The sequence below is a fragment of the Aphis gossypii genome, chromosome X (assembly GCF_020184175.1).
Source record: "Aphis gossypii isolate Hap1 chromosome X, ASM2018417v2, whole genome shotgun sequence".
In the NCBI taxonomy this organism is placed as follows: domain Eukaryota; kingdom Metazoa; phylum Arthropoda; class Insecta; order Hemiptera; family Aphididae; genus Aphis; species Aphis gossypii.
The window spans coordinates 17641095-17668421 of NC_065533.1; the positions used below are offsets into that span (position 1 = coordinate 17641095).

At 23.8% G+C, this 27327-nt stretch overlaps 1 protein-coding gene across 2 annotated transcripts in view; it reads left to right on the forward strand.

Moving 5' to 3' along the window:
* Positions 1 to 2172: 2172 nt before the first annotated feature.
* LOC114123655 (putative fatty acyl-CoA reductase CG5065) overlaps positions 2173 to 27327 on the forward strand; it is an 85452-nt gene continuing 60297 nt past the window's right edge. The window contains exon 1 of one of the 2 annotated variants that reach the window (XM_050205839.1): positions 2173 to 2192. The gene's annotated coding sequence lies outside the window, so the exon portion shown is untranslated. Of the gene's footprint in view, positions 2193 to 5877; positions 5994 to 27327 lie in introns of those variants that run through there. The other variant, XM_050205838.1, reaches the window with a different exon arrangement.

A 27327-nucleotide genomic window follows, 5' to 3' on the forward strand; every position in this document is an offset into this window, starting at 1 on the left:
ATTGAGATTTTTATTAGCATATTAAATTGGATGTTGTATGTTTAAATATATAGAAATTATGAAAAATAAGTTTTTATTTTTTTTTAATTATTTATAAACATTTTACGAAATAAGTCATTAAATATATACAGTACATTTAAAACTTTTTGTAATGGTTTTACTTTGAAATGTTTGAAATGAAAAGTGAATATTTTATTAGGCAATGTAAATTGACTGTTGCACATATGTATACACACATATAAAAAATTTTAATAAGTGTTTTTTTTTTTTAAATTTCTTATACACATTTTATTCAATAAGTCATTTTATATTTACAGTACATTTGGAGTTTTTATTAATAGTTTTGTTTTCAAATGTTTGAAATGATAACTGAGTTTTTTATTAGCTAATTTAAAATGATTGATGCTAAAATTAATAAAGATTAATATTGTGTAGTAAATAAAATAGGTAGTTTATACATTTATTTATTTAAGTAGGTAAGTAATTATTATAAATTTAACATATATTTCAAATTTATATAAATCAAAATATATTGATATATTAGCATACCATAACTAGGGAAAAATATTTAATATAAAAATAGTTGTACATATTATACTACTGTGTAACTAAATTATAATAATTGAGAAGTTAATAGTTATTTTAAAGTTATTCTACAAATCATGGTAATTTGATAAAGTAATAATAATAATTTAGCATTATTTTTTTTTAGAGATGTTAAATTCTTTTTTTTTTGTATAATACTGTATGATACTAGTATTTTACCGTATAGAACCTTATAGTAACTTAAATTATTTTAAATTTAAAAGATGTTATAATCTCATTAATAATTATGAAATACAAATCATTTTAAAAAGGAATAATTGAAAAAATAGCTAGGTCAAAAAACATTTAAAAAACTAAAATTTTTAAAAATAAATAATAATAATTTGATATCATTAATCATGTTAATAACTAAAAACAATTCTTTAATTTTTCTTTTTTATGCCTCCTGTATAAAATAATTTTATATTGTGTGTTTAATACAGTTTTATACCACTGTATCATACAAACTCACATCTCTTTTTTTTGTTTATTGATATAACACTCAAATTTGATAAATTGTTGTCTAGTAAAGAGTTCTTTAAATATTTTTTTATTCTTTTCATACATGAAATGGTATATTTATTATCAAATGAGGAAGGAGGTATAATTATAGCAATTGAAGAAAATTTAAACATTTCAGTAAAAGCATTTGATCCTCACATGAAAAAAAAAACATATTTTAATTTAAACTTTTTTCATACATATTTATTGATTTTTCAATTATTTTTAATTCTGCTTTTAAAGAATCTAAATGGCTCGAATAATAATTTGTCAAAGATACAATTAAATCATAATCTAAAAAATATATACCTTAGGATTAAAGGCACTTATTCCATTTTATATATTAGAATTATTAGTAAATTGTTTATCTATTTACTTATTAAATTATATACAATACTGTAATATAAATCTATTCAAAATTCTTTTCTGATATGAGTAGTTTTTTTCTAAGGTAGGGTACCTACTACTTTCACATATAAATACTTCTAATTCTTTAGATATTTTTTAAAATTTTTTTTGTTTTATTTGAATAATAGGAAGTCCAACATTTAATTAAGTTGCAATTGTTGTTGCTTCATCATACATTTTTTATGAGAATCCTGATTTCTCAAATCTGAAAAACACTTTTTTTGTAGAATCAATTATTACTTGTATGTTTTTAGGGGGCCCGTCTTCAGTGCAACCACTATACATACTACATAGGTACTCTATATTTTTCTCATAAGCAGTTGTTTAATCATTTTTTTGAAATAACATTACTAGAACCCAAGAATTAGCTTTCATTTTGTGATTGTATGAAATAGTTATTTTATTACACTAAAAGTGTAATATATATTTTAAATAAGAGATTCATGACATGTCCTTTAATATTTTAAAACAAAGATATTATGATGGTATCAAATCTGTGCACAGTTGCAAAACAATACTATTAGAAATAAACTATTTAGGCTTACTTAACCTATGTGAATTAAAAACATATTCTAAATTTCTAAATCCTGTAATTTGTTTTAATTTAAGGTCGCACAAAAGTGGGGATAAAAGGATTGATCTCTTTTCACTTTGCTTGCAGAAATTAGACAGAGATTTGGAAAAATTTGGATAAACAGGTAAATATTACTTTACTTTTGTAGACATAGTACTTTTATAAATATATATATATATGTTTATACCTACTTTTTCTTTCTCTTTACTTGTATCTTTATTGTATTCTTTTCATGTTATCATTTAGTACCAACTAACAGCCTCTGTACATTTCTGAACTGGCGTATAATATAAATAAATATTCCATAAAATTATATTCAGTGTTCGTGTATTTATTTATTTTTATTATTTTAATACAATTTTCATAAAATAATTTAATAATTTAATTCAATTCAAGTATTTAGTAGCTGAGATTCGATACTGGTCTACAAGTGCATGTGCTTGTCAACAATTTTTTTAAACCAAAATTATTTATTTAGATTTTTTTACTATAAAAGTATTGATGTTTTGCAAATTGTATTAACAAATCTAGTTATTCAATCAAATTTCTAGAATTGAATGTAAATATTTTGTCATAGAGTTAAGCTGAAAATGATTTTCTTTTTATAAATACTAAATTATTAATTATTAATTATATATTATATATTTTATACTATTTTACAATTTAATTCAAATTTGAAAAGTAAATAAAACAATTTATAAAAACAATTTGAGGTTTGTGATGTTTAGAATTAGGAAGTAATCCCCCTTGATTCGCATTTATATTTATTGATACTATTACTTATTGTTTAAAAATATAGAATAAAATAAAATACTTTGAAGAATTTGAAATTTGAATCTAATTTTTATCATTAAACATACAAATGTAAACTATCATTTCATTTATATTTTGTATGTTTGCCTTTTGGAGCCGAAGCATGAAAATGTATTTTTTTTTCAATCAGTGTTTTCCAACCTTATTTTACTCAACACCCCTTTCACGTTTTCAAAAAGCTCACACTGCCCTATCCCCTCAATAATAATAAAAAAAAAATGAGTGCTGTCATTGGGCACCCGATAGAAACGTAGTTTCTTTGGTAGTCTTATAGGTTACAGATTAATTTTTGTGTAACTATTCGAAATGAAAGTAAATATTATTTTATCAGGGTTTTTTTATTTAATTCATTGAAATTACGAACATTGAAAAATACATGAATTATTATTATTGTTCATATTCAATCATCGAAATGATAGGCCTGTGATAACTGAAATACGACACGTATGTTTGTGAAGTAATTTTTTCCAAGTATCATGAAAAAATAACAGCATGAATAGTGGTGTCGTCTCTTGTTGTAGATTCTGAGGGATTGTTTGTCATACGTAAATTAAGATTAATATAATATATAGTTTAGGTTAATGACACCGGAGCCCGATGCGAGTAAACAAAACAACGCGAAATAATATCATAACCGAAAAACCCGGATTCGTCAACACAGTCATGCAAATGATTTTATAATATTTAATGTAATTTATTTTGTTATGAACGGTTTCTATTGTAATAGGAACTATAAAAAAAAAAAATAATATAATAATTTTCTATAACAATAACAATTAATAATAATAGTATTATCGATTATACAATATACTCTTACTATTTACTATTATATATATAATATATTTTATTATTTTTAATATTATTATTAATATTGTATAATCAATGATAGTATCTAGGGTTTCCAGCTACCTGCAACCTGACTTTTTTCGGCGGCGACGTGTAGATATATAATAACAACGTAGAGCCGTAGAGCGAGAGAGACAGGAGTATAGAGAAAGCGGCAGTGTAAGAGAGATAGCGACTAACGTTTTTATTTTCGTTATGCACGGTTTTTCTGGACTAGGGTCCCTCCGCTCACACCGCACCATAAGAAACTACGTTTCAAAAAAATTAGTTTAATGTTTATAATCAGTAATTTAATTTAAGTAAAAAACAAAGCTCTATAAACTATTTTTTATTTTTTATATTAAATTCTTATAATGAATTTTATGTATACCATACATAAATATAACATAACATATTTCTGTATATGACTTATGGTACATGATTTTAAATAATTTTTGATTGTACATAGTTAAGTATACATTTTATTCAGAAAAACAATTTATTTATTTACCCAGTTCTATAATATAAGATTTAATACCTATGTATTATAATTCATAAGCAAAATAAGGTATCTCAAGTCGGTCTCGCACGCCCGTTGTATTATACTTGCCCAATGTTAGTCACTGGTAGTTAGCGTCACTAGCTGTGTAGGAAGTTAAGCTAGTATAAATATTAGTTACAAGTAGTTTTTTGTCGGTTTTCGTTAAATGGTACAGATGTCAAGCACGACCTGCAGTAATAAATTATGATATGCATTGGCAATAGTACTAAGTATAAATATATACAGTAGTGACTGATAGACTACTGAACTTAAATAAATAGTTTACAAATTCAATACAGCATAATATAATAAAGGTATATTACTAAAAATTAGGTGGATAGATGATGTTGAATAATTTTAGTATGAGTATATATTATATTTGTCATTAATTGTATACCTATATTTAAAATTATAGTAACAATATTTTTTTTATATGTACCTACCTAATTAAGTTTAGAATTTTCATAAAATTCATATAAACCTCGACAATTAATATAAGTTATTTTGCTGTTACAAATACCTAAGAAATGTCTTGCTTTTACTCAAGATTTGAAAGTCGAATACAAGGTTCTTAATAAGTTTTTCAACCTATTACTATACATAAAAAAATTATTCCAGAAAGCCAAATTAATTTTTTATGATCAATTAAAATTCAAATTTTTATGACAACGAGTATTTGTAATAAGTAATAACTATTTTTTCCCAAACGATGTTTGTTTTTAATGTAATTCAAAAACAAAGAATAACTGATACTTTATATATTTGAATGTTCATACAATTTCTATTTTATTTATAGGTTCATATTATAAATAAATAATATTTTAAAATAAATCAAAAATTATATTGCGTATAGTAAAAAAAAAAAATCACAATAATAAAAAATAGTTACGTAATATTTTTAAGTCTCCACAAGTAAAGTTTCGGTTTATAATAAAATAGTTAAAAATCGTTGTTCGTCATTGAAATACGTAATTGTATAATGTACTGGAAAATTCTATTAAATTTTCTAGAATTTTATGAAATTGAACAATGAAAATAGAATACGTTTTTGTTTGTTTTGGATTACTTTTGGTTACAGAAAATTTAACAATTATTAATCTGATAACCTATAATAATATTTATGTTTGGTCAAAACACCCTAAATAATTGTGTTAAAAATCTGTACAGTTTACATTTGACGGAGTTCAATAAGGCTTAAATCCATGGGTATTTAATTTATTACGGATAACAGCATGATTTATGCAGGATCGAACTGTTAAGTGTCTATATCCTACGATTCTAATTACCTAATAATTAATACGTACAATGTACATCTAAGTTCTATATATCTAATTTGTAAGTTGTAAAACGCGTGAACGGTAACTGATAAGCCGATTTTTCGTATAAAAATTATGTTTTGTTGTTATCATTTATCATGATCTTATCACGGCCGATTAGGAGATGACCAGGTTAAATATAAATCTAGGAGTATAAATAAGTGCAGTTCACACAACGGCACAACGCACCGGTGAAGCGGCTGAGCTGTCTAAGCAATATGTTATGAACGACGTCGAATAACGCGAATAGTTTAAATAGTTATAACAATGTAAAAATAAAAATTATTGTGATTAATAACCTAATTTAACAAAATTGTTTTATTTTATTTTTATGTCCTATGGATTAATATTACTTTTAATTTCGTACGTAGTTTTGCCTTCAATTAAGTACAGATGTCAACGGTGTTATATTATCAACATAATATCGTAGGTGAGTACCAACAACTATTTACAGCATTTTTATGAATTATCTTTATGTTAGACGAATTGTTATTGTTAAAAATGGTTTAATGGCCATTCGATTAATACCTAAGTTGAAAAAGCTTAATAATAAAAGGTAGCCAAGTGGGTATCGCTCTGCTGTACATTAGGCGTCGAGTGGGTTACTATTACGGGTGTGTTAAATTTGAATTCATTGATATATCATTGTATGGTATATCCGTATATGAAAAACGATTCTGAACGAACACTGTCTGCCAGCTAATATTGGTACCTACTAAGTATATTATGTCTGTTTATATACATAGCCATTAAAATCGTTTTATTATTATTTTATGTTTAGTATTAGAGAATATTTTATTTATGGTTCCCCAATATACAGACTATAGTTACGATTTGCTACCCAAAACCACACTTGTTGAAAATCAAAAAGCATTTCATTTTTAATCTATCTATGAATATATTATGATACGATTTAATTAAAACGGAGCTGTGAAGGTGAAAAAATTGCAAATTGCATTTTATTTTGTTTAATGTGCTGTATGTATTAAATACAACAAATATTGTTTTACATGATGTGGGTCATAATAATGTATGCATATAAAAAAAAAATATGCAAAATAAAATCCTTTATTACTCGCTTAAAAGACTAAACATTTTAAAAACTATTATAAAATGTATGATATTAAAAGAAATAAAAATGCAGTTCAAATTACAACCAAACAATTACCTACCCTTAATTATTATTTAACTTTGATTAACTATATTATCATATTAATGTAAAACTGACGAAAAAAATATACCTATATTAATTTTGGTATAAATACTAACATCAAATTATAAAATATGATCTAAGATTTTAAACTGGTAATTTCTGCAATTGTCACATTCCATAGATTTATACTACTTTCGTATTTAAAAAAACGTCTTTTTCCGTCACAAGACATCAAAGGTACGTACTACGTATTTATAACTAGAAATATCTTCAAGTGACAACTCTTCAATACTTTCATTGTTTTTGCTGCTTATTTAAAACAAGAAATGTCTTCAAGTGACAACTTTTCAATACTTTCATTATTTTCACTATTCTCCGACACTCTCCTATTACATGCTGACAGTATTGATGTTATTGCGCATTCGCGTTATCCATACAGTTTAGATCAGTAGATATTTGACAAAATTAGTGCTCAAAATTGCTTTTATAAGAGATTAAACTTCTGAACAGAATTTAAAACAATTTTGATTTACTTTTCATAAAATATTTAACTTTTATGCAAATACATAGAAATATGTAATTTATAATCATTTTTATTAAAATATGCAAAATAAATTATTGACTATAGAATTTACACATTACGAAACGTCGACATTTTTTATTATAATTATTCTAGGTGAACTGTAGAAGAATTTTAATTTGCATAAAAATCCGGGTCTTAATATTATTATACCATCATTATTATTATTTATTATTAGTTATATATATAATATCATCATATATTATTACTAAATAAGAATAACAATTTAATACTTTACCTTTTTTTTAAGGTAATGATGTAATTATAATACTCATAAGTTTATAGCATGAACTTTTAATTGTAATACTTTTTATAGTACACACATATATATATATTTTGTACCTAAAAGTTACAGGTAATTTTATGTAGTACCTACATTATAATAAATAACTATGTCTTATTTTTTTTTATTATTAAACTTTTTTATTAAAGAATCACAGCATACTTTTCTAACAATTCTTGATACTGGTTAAAAATGTTAAACAAGTAGGATGAACTGATACAGCTATCTACCGAAATCAAAAACCTTAAGTATTATCACCAATCGTTCTTGAGAATAGATTTTCTCGTGTCAATATCAAAATTTATGTATCTAGTTTAATATTATTTAAAATACACTCAATATCACTTGACGATGTATCGATGTATGGTAAATAAGTTTTGAACTTACCCGATGGCAGGGTTTTTCTATTGGGGGTGTTGCCCCTCTTGTCTATGTCTATCCATGATTTTTTAATATTTAGTCGGTAAATTTGACACTTGTTCAAGTGTTAGGTTAAGTGTATATTTTATTATTTTTAATAAATAATTGTATGTATAATTTTTATTTGTATAATTAAATCGTTAAACACGACTAACCTAACCTTACCTTCCACCTAAACACCATCTCTAGTACTTTTTTTAGTATGGGGAGGGGATCAAAATTAAAAATCACAGTACTTTAAAAATTGAGAATAATAAACGTTTTTACGTAAAACCAATTTACGACAAAATCAATTTTCTTATTTTGATATATAGGTAATTAAAAAATGAACAGTCATAAATACTTCATCATTTTATATTTTCACAAAAATGTATATAACTATTTTCTTTACATGATATAATTTTCGAAATATTTTTATTTTTTAATGAAATCTGGTGGTTGATTTTTAAATATATAATTGTACGTCATAAAAATGAATGTATGTTTGTAACTTATACTCATATACTCAAAGACCATACTTAATCGATTTCGATGAAAAATTTAAATTTTTCTTTGAAATATTAAGAAAGTTTAGAGAATAGTTGAAAACGAGGTATCCACCGACTCCAATTTTTCTGTGAACCGTGGTATACTAAAACTAATATACTTCTATCTTAACGTTGTATTTTATACTTATAGTTCATTTTTTCATGGGGGAAATTAGATTATACAGCTAGTTGCTAGTATTATTAAAATAGTTAAATATTATTATATAATAAATGCAATGTTTTTGAAAAAAATTAAATCAACCTATAGTGTTGTGTAGTAAAATAAATTACTTTTATAATTATATTATGAAATACCTACACTTAGTAATCAGAGGCGCAAACTAATTCAAATTATGGGGGGGAGGCAAAATAAAAATATTCAATACCCACCTATTAAAAAAAAATTTCGCTGTGCTCATTTATATATAAATAATTATACAATGTATCAAATAAAAATAGAAAATATAATTTACATCGTGAGATAACAGTATGAAGGGGGGCAGTTGCCCCCCGTGCTCCCTTAGATTTGCGCCACTGTTAGTAATACGTATAGGCTGATCGGTCTTTGCTTAGAATCATTTTTCGTATGCAATGATTTATTATTGAATTATTTGAATTCAAATTACAATAACGAAGTTTACTCAACACCTAGTGCAGTACAGTAGAGTATCTACTTTCTTCTTTTTTAATTTTGATATTTAGGAGTACAAAATTAAATAAGAATTAGAAAAAACCTTAGAGTTAACAAAATTCTTTCTCGTTTTTTTTTTGTCTGGAGTTAAAAACTAAAGTTTAGCTTATCGCCATGTATTTTTTGATAAGTGATTGAAGTAGAAATATTTTTGACATTGGATATTAAAACATTTAATAATGATTTACTCTCAAAGGATTATTTTATTTTGTTATTTAATGAATATTAGTTGTAATATTTTGAAACATTCCAAAACTTAAATTAGTTTCCTATACCTACACACACAATAAATTTTTTTTAAAAATGTACGACTCATAAGCATTATTTTTATTTTTTTTAAATCTTTTGTCTATATATATATTGATAAAATATAAAAAGTTCATTTAATATTTTTCTTAGATGAATACTTAATTTAATACTAATAATTTTTCTCCATCGGTGTTATAATCTATTTTTTTGTTACTTAAAATCAAAAAATATTAATTGTTATTGGAAACTTTTTACCGACTGACTTTTATGTTAATAAAAATAATATTATATAAATAAATTATAATAACCTTAATAAATAATAATATATTATAATATGCTACGATATTGGAAAAAAAATAGCCAACAGTGTAAGAGTAATGTAGGTATAAAATACAAATTATAAAATGTTCTTAAAAATGTTGGCAACATAAGGTCTTTGCTAAAAAAATATTTTTCACATGTAATGATTTATAATTAAATTTTAACATAGCTTTCACAGCGGTATAGGTACTCGGTATATGACGATCATTATTTCTATATCTGTATCATTCTAACATTCTTCGTTTTTTATTATTATATATTTTTTCTGTAATAGAAGTATTAATATTGATTTTTGATTAATGATTAGAGCGTAAAGTATATTATACAATTTGTATTATATATTTATACTATTATATGGAGACACGCATTATTATGTGGTAATCTAAACAAATAAACTTGGTCTTTATAATCTATATAATGAGAAATAGGTAGGTAGTATATATTAATATATATATAAAAAGCTCGGTAGTATGTCATCCTGATCATTTCGGGTAGGTATTCATAATATGCATATTACATTATTACATCTGTTATCTGAAGCTCAGTAAATAAACACTTTAAAATATTAACGAATACCATAAAAGGTCTTTATACAGTGTTATTATCAAAAGGACATTCATAAGTTAGAGAAAATTGTTTTCATTTTTAAAACTGACATGATAAAGTATCTTTCGAATGTCATACTAAAATAAATTATCTGTCTTTTCTTGAATTTTCGCTCATCTGCAATTAAGGTTAAATAGCATTACTTTATTATTAAATGAAAATAACTTTATTTGAGTAGTATTTTATTTTAAATACTTAATAAATTAATTGTTATTTAGTCAAATAGGTATATTTTTAATCTTACCAGTCTTAGCAGAGATGTAAATACAACATACGTCTGAGCACCAGAATCAATATGTTTTTGACATAATCGACAAACCCAAATACCAACGAATTAATCTAACCATATACCTAATGGATTTACAATGACTAAATTATTATATAAGTTTTCGGAAATACCAACGTAATCAGTACGAAATTGTGAATGCAATTGTGTGTACAATGGTACATATTTTATAATAATTATTATTTTCTTTTATATCTATATCTAATGAAAGTAAACACTTCGAGATAAGTAAAAAATGTAACTAAAATTTACCCAGTACTCACTACTCACATTGTTTAAGATACGAAGATAATATTATACAGTGGTATCAAAAATCGGTATAGTTCACCCGTCCCGCACCAATAACCCATACCTATTTATTCTATACTTAATTCATATAATATAATACTATACGTAGTAATCCATTTATTGGTTACAATAATTGTCCATCGATAAAAAAACAAAATTAATTTAGTTTATTTTACTCTAATATTACATTTATTATAGATACACAATAAATTATAATTCTGTTCTAAGTATTTTTATTCATCATAATGGTTTTTTAAATTATTTTATTGAAAACTTTTGTTTTTTATTTCATTATCAGAAGTAGAATACTGTTATTAATACTTTTAATGTATATCAACTGAACACTAGATAAATGTCTTATTGAGTTTTTAAAGTTTAAGTAGAGTAATGAAAACATGTGTTTTCTGACTTCCCTGCCCATTTGATTCCTATCATCAAAACTTTGAATACCGATTAATAAAAAAATATTCATTAAACTACCTAAATATTTTCATTAAGTTATTCAACTTTTGATTATGAAATCGTTGAAATGTATAAAAAAAAAACACTATGATAGAAACAAGTTTAATATTATACTTTTTGGTAAAAATGAAAAGTTATACATTATTATATATAATTCAAAGTTTAAACTACCTTTGTATAAAAAATATAGCAACAGAAAAAATTAATGTTGGCACTTCAATGGATTACTCCGTATAAATAGGTAGGTATAGTATATTGTATTCATTTACGATTATCGGCTGGGCAACTCACTACACCGCAATGTTATATAACAAACGTTTGACCGATAATAATTAATAATAGTGCAGGTCACATTTATGATCCCAAATCTTATTGCACCATAGAATAATTATTTCTAAAACTCTCAGGAGGATATTTTATTAATAACTTTGATTTTATATATAGATATAATCATTTATAAGTAGTAACCAAATATTATTTTATTGTTAAAATACTCTCTACTAAAGTTAATTAAATAAAAATAAAAGTAACCATAAAACTAAATAATAATATAATATAAGTAAAAAAATAAATATAAATAAGATATCAATGAAGCAGGTACCAAGTTTATAAGTTAAATTCAATACATTATGACTTTGATGATTTTACACAAATTCGCTATTCATGGTCTAATTGTTCTCTTTAACAAAATCAAATTTCATTATTTTATTAGTAAGTTTTTAAATTTACAAGTAAATAAAAATTATAGATAGTGATATTTATAAATTATAAAATGCTAGGGCCTATTATATATGAATAAAGATAAGATGAGTTATACAAAAGTTATATAGCTTCATAGAAACACAGCTTAAAAATTAAATATAAAATTCAAAATATTTAGAATTATTTTAAATTATTTATGTGACGAACCTATTTTCATTATTTTAAGGACTTACGAGTTAAGAATAATACCTATACCTAATTAATGGTTATGATTATATACATAGGCGCCCGCAGAAAATTGTCTAGGAGGGGGCAATGTTAGGATTTATTGTATAATAAATAGTAATTTATCTTAAAATATTCAATTTAAAACATATTTTTGAAAAGCTAGGGAGAGCAAAAGCCCCAGCTTGCTCCCCTTCCGGGCGCTTATGATTATATAATATTGGTGATTTTTACTTGGCAAAATTTAGTTCAACCTTCTGTCTAACGGAAAAATAGAAAAATAAATTTAATAGTTATATTTATATAAAATATAAATTATAAAATATCCTAAGAAATATAGGCTATTAAAATATTGATACACTAGGAATATTTTTTCGAATATTTAATGAAATCAAAATTAATACATTGTGACCTACTCATCAGAATTTAACTAAAATTTAAACTGTGCCACTGGTGATGCGATACCGATAACAAACTAGTATCAACATTCAAATATACTAAAATATTATAATAACATTCATATACCTAATTATTAGCTGTTATAATCTATATCATTATACGTAAATAATCATTTTGATTTTATTTTTTTTAAATTATTTTTAACTGGAAAATATGTCGAAAATCACTGGATTTATATAGGACACTATTTTAAAATATTGAAACTAAAAATTTCTAATAAAAATAACATTATAGAATACGAGTGTGATGTACCTCATTCCTATACAAGCTGTAGCAGAAAATTGCATTTAACACTTAAAAATAAATTGTAATATATAGTACATACTTCACTAGTGTAATATAATGCATGAATTTAAGTTTTTATGAGAAGGTACAACCTCAATACCTCATTAATATTACCTGTCATAGTAGCAGCAGTAATGTGTTTTATATTTTGTATATTTTGTTGTTGGTATAAACGTATTTTTTTCGCACCATAATTTTTTGATGACTTTGTAATATTATGAAACGAACCAGTTTCATTCTTTTGTTTACAAATGTAATGGAAAATTAGAAATTAAAATTAATTAATACAAATCAAACATTAACTAAGAGATCAAATTTTTAAAACAATAATACTATAATAATATTAACCAATAATAGTTAGATACTCATAAACCTTAATGCAATAATACGCCCAGGTGTAATAATAATAATTATTATAAGTGCTTTTAAAAGACGATTTATATTATGTTTCACACTTTTTCTATTTTATATCAAATCAATATTTAAATATTTCCGTCATTTGAATTTAGAGAAGAATTGGTCAGATAGAACCCAAAGTATTAAACATTTGTCCACAAAGGGATAGGAAGTGTCGTTTAAATGTTTTTCTTATTCGTATTAAACGTATTGTATTCATATATTTTAAAAAGTTCCTAATGTCTACAAAATATTAGAGGTTGGATGATATACAATTTCTAATCCTAATTAAAATTTGCTATATAGGTATATTATACATAATATATAATTTGTATAATAGAATAATCAAAAAGACGATTACAATAATATGCAATATCGACATAATATTTTATAATCGTAAAGTACAGTTATTTCCACTTGATCAAGTGTATAAAGTGTATTTCCCAAAAGGTACCCAGTAAAATGTTGTTTGAAAATATTTTATAACGTGTAATTACTAAATACGGTAAATTATTTATCAATTGTGAACGTAAAAGCATAAGTTATTGGGTATTACACTATTTCTGTATAGTGTATAATATACAATACAGTCAATATATTTTATACTCGTTTGAATATACAGTTGTAATTTGAACACACAGATCTAGGTTAAGTCCATCTTAGAGCTTATGTTATCCAAACGAACCTATATATAAAATGTCAAGTTACGAACGCAATAAAAAACAAATATATATGTATATAATATATTTGAAACAGAAGGGTTGGTTAAAAATACAAAATAAATATAAGAAAACGAGAAAAAACAAGCGTTGTACTGATGTACGATAATTAGAGAGGAAAAAATTACATTTAAAATTGAACGTAAAAGCTCAGAAACAAAAATAGTGATTAACGTTAGCTGGATATCTATGTCCTATGTGTATCTTTTTAGTTTATAATAAATTGCATTATTTTAAAATAATAATGAACTGTTCGTAAATATCTAGAATGTGTCTAATGGTGACCAGCCATTAGTGACATAACAGCACGAATAAAATGGAATTTTTATGTATATATATAAAAAAAAACAAACGTGTAGATTTTGTAAAATTAATTAGGTAACATTACTGGCCCGTAAATGCTTTTTGAGATTAACCTATAATATTAATTTGTGCGTGTGTGTGTATTGGATTCAATAACTGTTTAAACGTATTTATTAGCGGTTTTTACAATTTAATTAATATTATTTAAAGTGCTTTATATACTCGTAAAATATATTTTATCTTGACATATTTTTCAAATTACGCATAAGACAAGTATTACTAATGTGTGAAATTTATCTATGGAATTTAGAGAATGCGTTTAGAAGAATGCAGCGAATTCATCCGTATACCTACTTAGATTATAATAATAATTATACATAAGTATTATACCTACATCTTTCAGTCCTTGAGACTCTTTTAATGAGACACAGCGACAAAATACTGATGAGTTTTTTTTTAGCACAGCATATTACACGCAGGGTGCAGTGAATTTTGATCATAGATAAATAAATAAATATCTACAAAATGTATAATTATTAATCATAATAAAATAAATAATGAATGACCACCAATCTTACTGCTGATGTATATAATTTATCTTAAAAAAATATAATTTTGATTAAATATATTATATTATGCTGTTGAGAAATTATTATGGCGAATAAAGTACAGAAAATCGCGAGACAAGTAAACGGGTGACTTTTTATTTAATTTGTAATATATGTGTAATTTTGTAGTTGAATCAATGTTATTAATATTAAATTATTTTTTAAACTTAAACGATACTTAATAATTTATATTTATTATTTGAAATACAGTAAGCGGGCAAGTATATAAAAAATACTATAGAATTATAATTTATGTAAATTCCTTGATATATAAAAAAAAACAAACGTGTAGATTTTGTAAAATTAATTAGGTAACATTACTGGCCCGTAAATGCTTTTTGAGATTAACCTATAATATTAATTTGTGCGTGTGTGTGTATTGGATTCAATAACTGTTTAAACGTATTTATTAGCGGTTTTTACAATTTAATTAATATTATTTAAAGTGCTTTATATACTCGTAAAATATATTTTATCTTGACATATTTTTCAAATTACGCATAAGACAAGTATTACTAATGTGTGAAATTTATCTATGGAATTTAGAGAATGCGTTTAGAAGAATGCAGCGAATTCATCCGTATACCTACTTAGATTATAATAATAATTATACATAAGTATTATACCTACATCTTTCAGTCCTTGAGACTCTTTTAATGAGACACAGCGACAAAATACTGATGAGTTTTTTTTTAGCACGCAGGGTGCAGTGAATTTTGATCATAGATAAATAAATAAATATCTACAAAATGTATAATTATTAATCATAATAAAATAAATAATGAATGACCACCAATCTTACTGCTGATGTATATAATTTATCTTAAAAAAATATAATTTTGATTAAATATATTATATTATGCTGTTGAGAAATTATTATGGCGAATAAAGTACAGAAAATCGCGAGACAAGTAAACGGGTGACTTTTTATTTAATTTGTAATATATGTGTAATTTTGTAGTTGAATCAATGTTATTAATATTAAATTATTTTTTAAACTTAAACGATACTTAATAATTTATATTTATTATTTGAAATACAGTAAGCGGGCAAGTATATAAAAAATACTATAGAATTATAATTTATGTAAATTCCTTGATATATAAAAAAAAAATATCAGGAATATTCTATAATTTTCCTAGTTAACTAAAATTTGTCATACCTACATAGTTCGGTAATAATGGTATTGTACGAAATCATTTTGCTCGTTAGACTTAATAAATATATTCTTGTCTAATATTTGCAGTAGGTAAACTACAACTGACAGTTCTATACATAGTTTAATGATGCGTACCTATATAAATATTGTACCTGAATAAATATTGAAAATTATAGGGTGGATATAATAACTTATGCAGTGTTATGAGCATAAACACAATTTAAATTAAATATAGTTACGAGACTTCTATCGTTATATCCGGAGATTTATTGGAATTTTGAGGATGGCTTCATTTTAGCAGCCATAAATATTATTATTTTAATATTAGGTTATACAAACTTCCGATTACTTAAAATAATGTTCAAACATAATATGGCCATAGGCAAAGGTTTGGTAAAATATTAGGGGTAATACACAAATACATTATTCTTTTATTAAATTTAACTTATGTTTAAATAAAAAAAAGTTCACATAATCTCTTTTCTAACATAACAATGTTTTAGTATATTTAAGTTATTGTATTCATAAAATATATTATATAGCTATAGCTATTGTGTAATCAACAGTAATTAATTATTAAGACAAATAAGTAGTCAACATGACAACATAATATTATATACTTCCATAGTAGAAAAATATATTGTTTAAATATAATTTGTTTATATATTTATAAGAGTAATATGTTTAACTTATAGATTAGTATTGAATACCTAAAATAAATGTTTTTATTTTAAAAATAAGGTGCGAAATGGGCCAAAGATAAAAACTATTTTTAGATCGCAAAATAAAATCCAATCTATATATTAGGTATACATAAGTAATTATCTATTATAGGAGTATACTCTGATTAAAAATATCCTACAAATAATAATAATAATAATAATAATAATAATATGATGTACCTGATTGAGATTCTAATAGCAGGTATCTCTATTTTGATTATTTAAAAACGACGGATTTCAAACGGTCGTATACATAGGTATAGCAAAATATTGAGCAATATGTATTCTTCATTAATAATAATCGAATTAGACTTATTATTACTGACCCATATAATAGTGTGTCGCTAACCACTTTCAATTCATAATATTGTCGTACTCCATGCACTTGGCCCTGGTTTGTTTTAAACGGGTCGTAATATAATACCTGGGTCATATTATTTTTGTTAGTTCGCGTTTTTACATAGTTAGCGTCTCCACGGTAGAATGACAAAATATCCGTGTGTTTATTATTATTATTAAACTGATCGAATTTCAAAGGTGTGAACTATAGACTTACCTACGCATAATTATGCGTAGGTCGAAACTATGTTAAACATTCAAATTTAAACAAAAATTTAAACAGTACCCACTACCCTGCACCACGTGTAATCAAACAGTTAATATTTTATATATTTAGACAATTGTAATCCTTCTTGAACGTATTATACTGTCATTAAAATATGAAATGTTAAAAACACAACTATACTTAATGTTAAAAAATATTTTAAAAAGTGTTTAAAATACTTCTTAAATACTAGTTAAAAACAAAAAACATTAAATTACTTTTTTAAAATTTAACATAGGTTTATTAAATTGTATCACAGCTAAGGCAATGCTTGATGGTAGGTAATTATGCCCATTAGTGTGACCACGTCATTAATTGTAGGTAATATAATTTGATAATATTAAAAATCGTAAAGATCACTGTATCTAAAGTATAATAAGATTGGAGTGTAGCTCTTTATTGCGTAGACTACTACCTACAATAGATTTGTTGAATCGTAGTGTTTTATACAAAATAACGATTCCGAGTGCGGTGCTTGTTATGCTTTTTTTCCAAGAAAATTTTATGAATTATTTATATTATTGTTAGGTTTCTTCTTACGAAATGTTGAACTTCAACTAACTATTTCCAAAAAAATTGCATATCATATATTATATTATTAATTATTTAATATTATTCTATACAATATCATTATGAACTTATAAATACCTTAAAAATATGCAATTAAATTATGGTGGTTAGGTTAGGTAAACATTTTATGATTTTTCAACTTCAAAATTACTTGCAAATTTTCACGTTTTCGACAGATTTCGTAAAAATTTGAACTATAAACGCTTATAAAAAAAAATTGTGACTAACGATTTTCAATTTTTTTTAGCTATAATAAGAACAACTCATAAGGAACCTTGTATTAAATTTTTAAGTTTTTTTGGTCATTCAAAATTTTTTTACCGACACTTCAAAAAAAAATTTGCATAAAAATCGAAAATTTCAGTGGTCTATAAATAACTCAAAAAAAGTCAACAATTTTTGAAAATTTAACTGTATATAGATAACACTAATGTAAACATTTGGTGAAAATGTCAAGTATTTACAGTGATTAGTTTTTGAATTACAACCATATAAAAAAATCGATTCGGTCGAAAACTGGTTTTGCGTAAGAATTCCCGTTTTTCCGTCATTTTTTTTTTTGTTTTTCTCGATTTGTTTGAAAACTGTTGGAAAATGTTTACTTTTTACCTCTATAATGCACCAAGGATATTCACTTTTCCATTGGAAACTACCCCCGAAGTTTGAAATTGAAGCATTATTTCGACTAGTTATGCTGTACACAGACACACAAAAAAAAAAAAACATACATCATTGTAAAATCAATACATTCATCACTCCGTTCAGAATCTAAAACCATACATTCTTGAAAATTTCACAAAAGATTTAAATATATTCTTCAATACATTATATAATTTTCAAAATATTTTAACTCTTTAAGCTTAATTTATAGGCATAAGAAATTTTCAAGAACTTTTAGTTTTTTTTTTTTCAGTAAATGTTGTTCAAAAATTATTTGCTGAGTAATAATTCTTGATAATTAATTAATTTATTAATACAAGATCCCACTTAAGTTGTTCTTATATCAGTATAAAAATATTAAAAATTCGCAGGTACAATTTTTTTTTATTATATGATATAAATGTAAGTGAACGCTTCCAATTACTGCCCGATTTGTCCGAATGTTTTGTTTTCTGCGATGAGCTATGGAAAATAACATTATTGTTAGAAATCAATTATTGTTTTTTTTATTTTTATCAATTAAAAAATAAAATATATCAATTAACGTTTTGTTTTGTTATATATTTAGCCTGATTTTCAAATATATATATGTATTTCAATTTTTCATTATTCTAAATTCAATATTATGTTGTCTGAGCTTTTTTTGCCACATTTCTTACGTATTTATTTATACGTTTTATTTTGATTTTTTTTCTCAAAATTATTTTGTGACATTACTTATAATACATTTAGCACATTTTATTGAATAAAGCTAATAAATTGTTCACACAAAAAATTGTTTTATCTGTATTATGGGATATCTAAAGCAATATTTTTTGCAATATGAAGACAAGTGTTTTTTATTCTTTTATTTTCTATTTGCAAAAGATGAGATCTCACATTTTTTTTTCTAGTCATTAGTCTTATTATTATAATAAAATACTTTTATATAATATTTACAAGAAAATATTTAATTTTTATTTGGTAAGTATTGAATTTGATTTGGTAATTTGGTTAATTGACTCTATTCGTCTTTGATAATACAATACACATATGTAACTAAAATAGAGTAGAGATTATATATATATATATAGATTATAATAATAATAGACATTTTTTAACGTCCATGGCATAACTGTTTACTGTTATGAGTTTTCTCGATTACTGTTTGGGAAGCATCACATACAATACATTATTAAATGCGTGCGTAAACTTGCAGATACACGTGATCAACATAATGTTGTATTTTTATTTTATTATTATTATTCAATATTCATAGTCCAGTCCGAAATCGTCGTTTTTTAGTCAAGTCTCCCGCCGAAACCGAACTCTAGCGCAATATACATTAATCTTTTAAAAATTCAAATGTCAACCATGAGTAAAATTAACACTTTCAGAAAAAAATTTAAATAGTATTAAAATTGAAAAACAACTTAATGAAGGTGTGACACACAAATATGTTACGGACTTTGTTGATCGTTGAGTTATTTAATGTGAGTTCTTAGCTTAAATGTACGAGTGATTTGACCAAATTAAAAAGAACGTTATTTTTATTATTTTTTATTTTTAAGTTTGATTCTTCACTGTTGGTAGGATTTTTATGTTCAGGTAAATTCTTATCTTTGAGTTCCGTTACGTTGTCTATAATGTCTGGTATTGATGACATACGAATTTTCTTCAGTAGTTGTTCATACTTCTTATAGCATTTTTGATAATATATTACAACATAATCTTTGCATTTATAAATCGATTTATATAGGTTTATTTTTTTACAATAAATAGTAAATACACCTATCAAATCGATATAGAAAGTTGATGGATTTTACAAAATTATGGGTAAATTCCATTATTAAATGTTTTATAAGCACAAGATAGATATATTATGTCGAACTTATGATACAAGGTCAATGAATAATGAAAACAAATCGTTTAGTTATAAATATTAATATTGATAAATAAGACGAGTTGCTAATAGTCAATCTATTATTATTTTTTATTTCAGCTTGATATTTAAAAGAACATTAAGACTATAAAGGTATTTAAAATATGATCTATATAATATTTAAAAGAACATTAAAACTAAAGGTGTTCCAACCAACACTCAGCCACAGATTTAGGTGAGAATACATACGTATTTGCATCGATGGTCTTGATAGTGTCTGTAGCGTCCTTTGTAGCATTCTTACTCGTTTGAATTTTCTTTTGTATTCACTCTGTTTTTCAGCGGGTGTTTTCGCAGATTTGATAATGTCTATAGCGTCCTCTGTAGCATTCTTACTTGTTAGAAGTTTCTTCCGGAGACGGTATTCACGTTGTCTTTCAGCGTTTGTTTTTCTAAATTTTCATTTTACCGTTGATGGTTCAATATTTATTTCGTCGTTTGGCGTTCGCTCTATTTGTAACTCGTGTTCGTATGAATTGATCATACTTTTCTTCGAGAGTTGTGCGCGCGAGAAAGGAGTGTCGATAATACATTTATAAAACTCTTTGGAATACATAGTTTGGATACACTTGATATTATACGTTTCGTCCGTAATTATTATCAATTTTATAATCATATAAAGCCAATAACATATAAATGATTCAATGTTTCCAGGTAACCAGGGGTAGCCGGGCCGTAACGCTTTTCCGTAACGGTTTTCGATTCTGTGTGCTAAAGCAAAGACATAAAATGTCAAAAATTTTTTATTAATATATTAGAATAAGTTTTATGAACTTGAAACATAAAATTAATGTTATAGAATTACCTACGCCCCACAGTGTATATACATTATCATTAGTCGCAAAGGTATACTATATAATATATGTACTGTAGTGTATATATATTGAGTTATAAATAAGTACCTACCTATATTATTCAACTCAAGTTATTATAATATTTATAAGTTTTTGATTTATGTGGTTGAATTAATTTAAGAACATATTTACATATTGCATAAAAATGAGAAAAATTATATTATAGGTAGTTTATGGGGTATTGCATTAAGTTAAGAGTTTCGTGTAAATATATATGTATAAAAATAAATTTCTGGGGATCAAAATTGCATATTATAAAAGAACTTCGTATTGATGAATACTAATAAGTCATTTTTGTTTGGTAATTATATTAACTGTATGATTTAAATTTTGATTGTTACAATCTGTTTTATAACATAAAATATGTATTCATCGTCTATAAATAAACAGTTATAGTTATTGTAGTTTGAGATACAAATTTGAATAGATTCGGTTTAGTAATGTTTATATTCTATCAGAATACTTTTAATCTTTAAAATATTATATAATATATATATTAAGTATTTTTATTTAAAATTGTAATTAAATCAGAATAATAGCTTACAAAATAATATAATATAGCTATGTAGATATTATTTAAATTACTTATTAAATTATTAATATAAATGACATTTATTTTTATTTCGTATTATTTGATTTAATATAATGAATATAATATTTTTAAGTAACTTTTAAATTTATAAGATTTTGATTGGAATGATTGGTTTTACAATGAAGTTTTTTATTACCCATCACTTATCACTTTTTGGAGTAAAAAATGTAATTTGACTTAATTTTTGACAAATAACTGATCTGATAGAAAATTTAATCTAGTTGACATTAAATTCATTTGAAGATAAAGGGGGGAGGGGTGCAAAAGTATTTAAAGAAATTTATAAGTAGACAAATTTCTAGTATCTATATATTATCTTAATAATTTGGAAAACTAACAAAATACATCTGAAAAACTGAATTACTCGTACCTATTAACAAATCATTAATTTTCAAACAGTTGTTTTTTTTTAAATTTTTTGTGGTATTTTTATAAATTACCTACAAATTCTAAAATTGTAAGTCTTTTACTAAATATTGCCTGTAATATAGTTGTAGATCATAATAATTATTATGCATTAAATTCAAAGAATAAAACAAAATTAGTAAGCCTTAAAAACATTTGTAGACTTTTAGTACTTTTTATTACTTTAATAATGATAGTACTTAAGGATGATTTTTCTTTATATTAAGTAATTTTTTTAGTTTCGTAGAGCTTCAAAATTCTAGCTCTACTTATAATATTTTTTATTTAAATATTATACAATTGCGTGTGTATAATACGTATTATTTATAAATTAAACAACATTTTTCTAGACTTATAACAATAATTTATTGATTATTATTAGATTATTTATTTTTCTTTCGATTTATTTTCAAACATTCGTTGAAATCTATCATTTAATGGAAAATTGATTAATTTACACATTTTTTTTGCAATACTGTTTGTACTTTTATAGAATTATTTCCTATAACCTTAACGAAGAGAAGAATGTATTGATTTTACAATAATGTGTCTTTATATTTGTTTTTATTTTTGTGCCTTAAGACACTTTTAGTAAAAAAAAATTCTTTTATTATCAATTTTGAGACAGTTTTTTAGTAGCAAATTAGATCTAATTTGTATTTTAGTTGATCAAAAAGAGAAATTTTTCGGTGTTTTTAAAATAATCGAGAAAAATAATGAATACATTTGTTAAAATGTTTATAATAATTTTACAATTATAATTATTATAAAAACAATTGCTTAGCAACCTTGGTTACTAAAAGTTATGTTTTCTTCTCTCAAAACCGTTATCATCGTATGTAATTATAATTAATAGAAAAATTCAAATTTAACGTAAGTAACTTATTACTCATTGATGAGAAACATTTAATTAAAATCATTTATATTTAATTTATATAATCTAAGCGATTATCTACTTGATAGATTTTTTTATTTTTCGATTTTTTCATATTTATTAAAATTAAAAGATGCTTTATAAAAGGAAGTATTAGTGTTATGGTTATTTTGTTAGTTGTGGTATATTATTGGACATGATATCGTATTATAGAATGGAAACTTCAGTATTAGTATTGGTCAGGTAATAGTTAGCACTAATGGTTTGGAATTTTACCAGAAAAATACGATGGGATGTAAAAAGGATATTATTATATTTTGGCTACAATACTAGAAAGGTAGACAGATGACGATTAATGTTTGGATATTTATAACAAACATTCTTTGGCTGTATAGAGGAATCACAAAAAATAATTAATACGTTTGAAATTTCAACCCGAAAATAAATCTGTAGAAAAAAATATCTATATATTTACTATAATGTGCATTGTTTTAGCTACAATATTTTATTCTCGTAATATAATAATATTGTAACATTTCAACCTGACTACCTGAATATATTTTTTTTACTGATAGAGTATTAATAGAATTTTTAACGTTATAATAGGTATTCTATCGCGTTCATCTAAAGTTTAAATACTTATAATTTATAATTAAGGTTTAATTATTTTTAACTATCCGTTTGACTTAGATTTAAAATGCAAAGAAAGTTTAAAAAAAAATATTTTGTTTTGGAGTATAAAATTAAAATGTATAGTGTAATCAAAAAGTAGTCTTAAAAAATTATATTTGAAGACTGAGGTACAAATTTAAAGGTATAGAGTCACCAAAATTTTCTTTTACCGGACTTCTTAAAAACTGTAGAATTGATCCCAGACCTTTTGATAAAAATAAAAATAAAAACAATAATAAATAATAATAATTTTATTGCTATATTTTATTAACTAAATGTACATATTTTTATGATATAAAATTGAATTAATAAGGCAAATAAATAGATAAATATATAACTTGTATAATTAGTAAAAAAAAGTCCTATGTTATGGATGGCATTATTTTCAAACATAACATTTTCAATTTACTTTAACGGACCCAGGTTAGATATAGGTACATGCGGGCCCCTAGGGGTCCAAGGACCTGAGTTTGGAAAACGTTGATTTAGTCGATGATACACAACTTAAATTGAAAATAATAAAGCATAAAATTACTGCCATATACATATCTCCATACATATACGTGTTATTTAAGGTTTTAAAATTCTAATTTAGTTTAATACCCTTCCATGAATCTGAATTTTGAATGATCAACTAATTATTCTTATTGCACTTACTAAATTGCTTATGAATATAAATAAGTAAATACGTTCAAATCATTTAATAAGTAAAATATTTAAGTTTGATAACTGTAAATTTGTCTTAATCAAAAGTAACTAATCTATATTCTAAATTATACTTACATAGATATTAGATATAGTTATAGTATATACATAAGTCAACGTTACAATAGTTTTATTTATATATGATTTTTTCATAAAAAAGAGAGCATTGGTAATTACTAATTATATAATATCATTTTAGTATTGTATTATTAAATGACATTTTTTATTTTTACAAAGAAGTTTTCTTAAAATATAAAAAAATACGTTAATATATCTAAAACATGTTTTAAAGTATTTTTATTATTTATACATTAAAAAATAATAAAAATAAATATCGTTCAAGATTAATCCTAAGACAGACTTTTGTTACGAATTAAGTATAATCATTAATCTAATACATACGGTGTCTAATACAATAATATTATGTTTTCGCTGTATTACAGTATTTGATATACCTATTATGATTATTACTTTACAAATGTTATTTGGTTTATTTTTTGATAAAAATTAAGACTAGCCACATTTTACAAAACTTAAACAATTATTTAAATTTTAGTTTAAATTATTTTTATTTGATAATCGGTACATACTATTAATTTTATGTTAACTTTTCTCACTTGTATAAATAAATCTATTTAAAACTCCCTTTATAGAAGAAGTAATACTGTATTATTTAAAAAAAAACGTGTTGTCCTTTTTTAATATTTTTTACTATGTAACTATGTAATGTTTTATAGATTATATGCGATATGAATTATAACATAATATGCATTTAATTTAATTGCTTAACTATAAGATTTTATAAAATAAATACATTATTTAACAGTCCAAAATATTTATATACACCCTATGGTGTTATATATGTATAGCTATTTTAATTAATAATGTGTTGAATTAAAAACGGGAAAGCACAATATAGGGATTGTTTTTCGGTGACCATTAAAGCAAAATTATAATAATAATAAAAATCCATTTATCATGTCAGAAATATTGGCTGAGTAGTTTTATAATATTGTATAATATTATGCACGATGTATTTTGATGATAAATACCATTGTATTTGATTTTGTTTACGGCCAACATTCATTTTATATCAATCTGTTGAAAATATGTTCCATAATATTACCTACATTTAATTTATGCTATTAGTGAAGACTGTAGTTTTTCGTTATATAATAGTATGATGTATCTTCGTCTTAGACGTCTTAGACATCTTAGATATGTAACTATGTAAGTAATTAACATTTTGAAACATAAAGACAATATTTAATGGATAATTGCGTATAAATATATAATATTTTTATATAATAAAATATACTTTAGTTTACTTGAATTAGAAAAGTAGAACTTTATCTTCTTACTAAAAAAAAAAAGAATGTTTAAATTTACTTATTTGCATATTTTATGTTTTTACTTCCTATATGAATTCAAATTAGATTATAATACAACTATTAAAGCTGTAATCAAATTACAGATCACAATTTTATTATAATAATGACATAGTTTGAGAATTCATTAGTAAAGCGTTTTTATTTAGTTAAATTACTAACAGTGGAAATAAAAGCAAATTACATGATAAAAATAATATTAACTTTTAGATTCCTTCTTTTGTCCTATTTTTATTACACAAAATAAACATTCTACAATACCAGTAGCGTTAAGTGGAAACGATTGTGTTCTAGTTATTAGGTATTAAAAGCTATTATAGATTAACCAATAATAACTTAAATTAATAACCTAACCTTTTTATTTAAGTATTTTAAAGTAAGTATCTATTTGTAAATAAAATGCCTTATAATAAAATAAAAATTATTTAGGTACTTACTTTAAAATAAATAAAAATGTTAGGTTATTGAATAACATAAAATATCCATCATTTATAATAATCTTATATTAGTACCATTAGGCATTAATTAGTTTATAAAATAAATAAAGATTATTAATTATTAGAGTTATTTTGGACATGCAAAGAAATACATAAAATATTGTTACTATATGTATAATTTACAATTTATTTTACGTATAATTCTTCAAGAAATATTTTGATCATGTCAAAACAAAACTTGCAATTTGCCCCCATCATCCACGAAATGTCTAAAGAATCGTTTTTACTGTCAAACAATGTCAAAATAAGTGAATAATGGAAAATAGAAATAAAAACGTGAAAATTTTCCTGGAAAGTATTTCCTTCGTGTTTGTATAACCAAACAGAATAATAATTATTCTTGTTCAGAGAAAAATTTATTTTTGGACTGATTTATATAAAGTTCAGCTTTCATATTTTAGAAAATATCTTGAGGGTAAATATTTATTTCTGTTTATTCGGTGAAAAAAAAAATCTTTATTTTGATCATTAGCTCGGTTAACTGTTAAAAAGAATCCTTCCACTATCTCACCCTTTTACAACAGGCGATGAATATAATATTATATAATGAGATCGAGAGAAATGGCTTCTATGTGCAA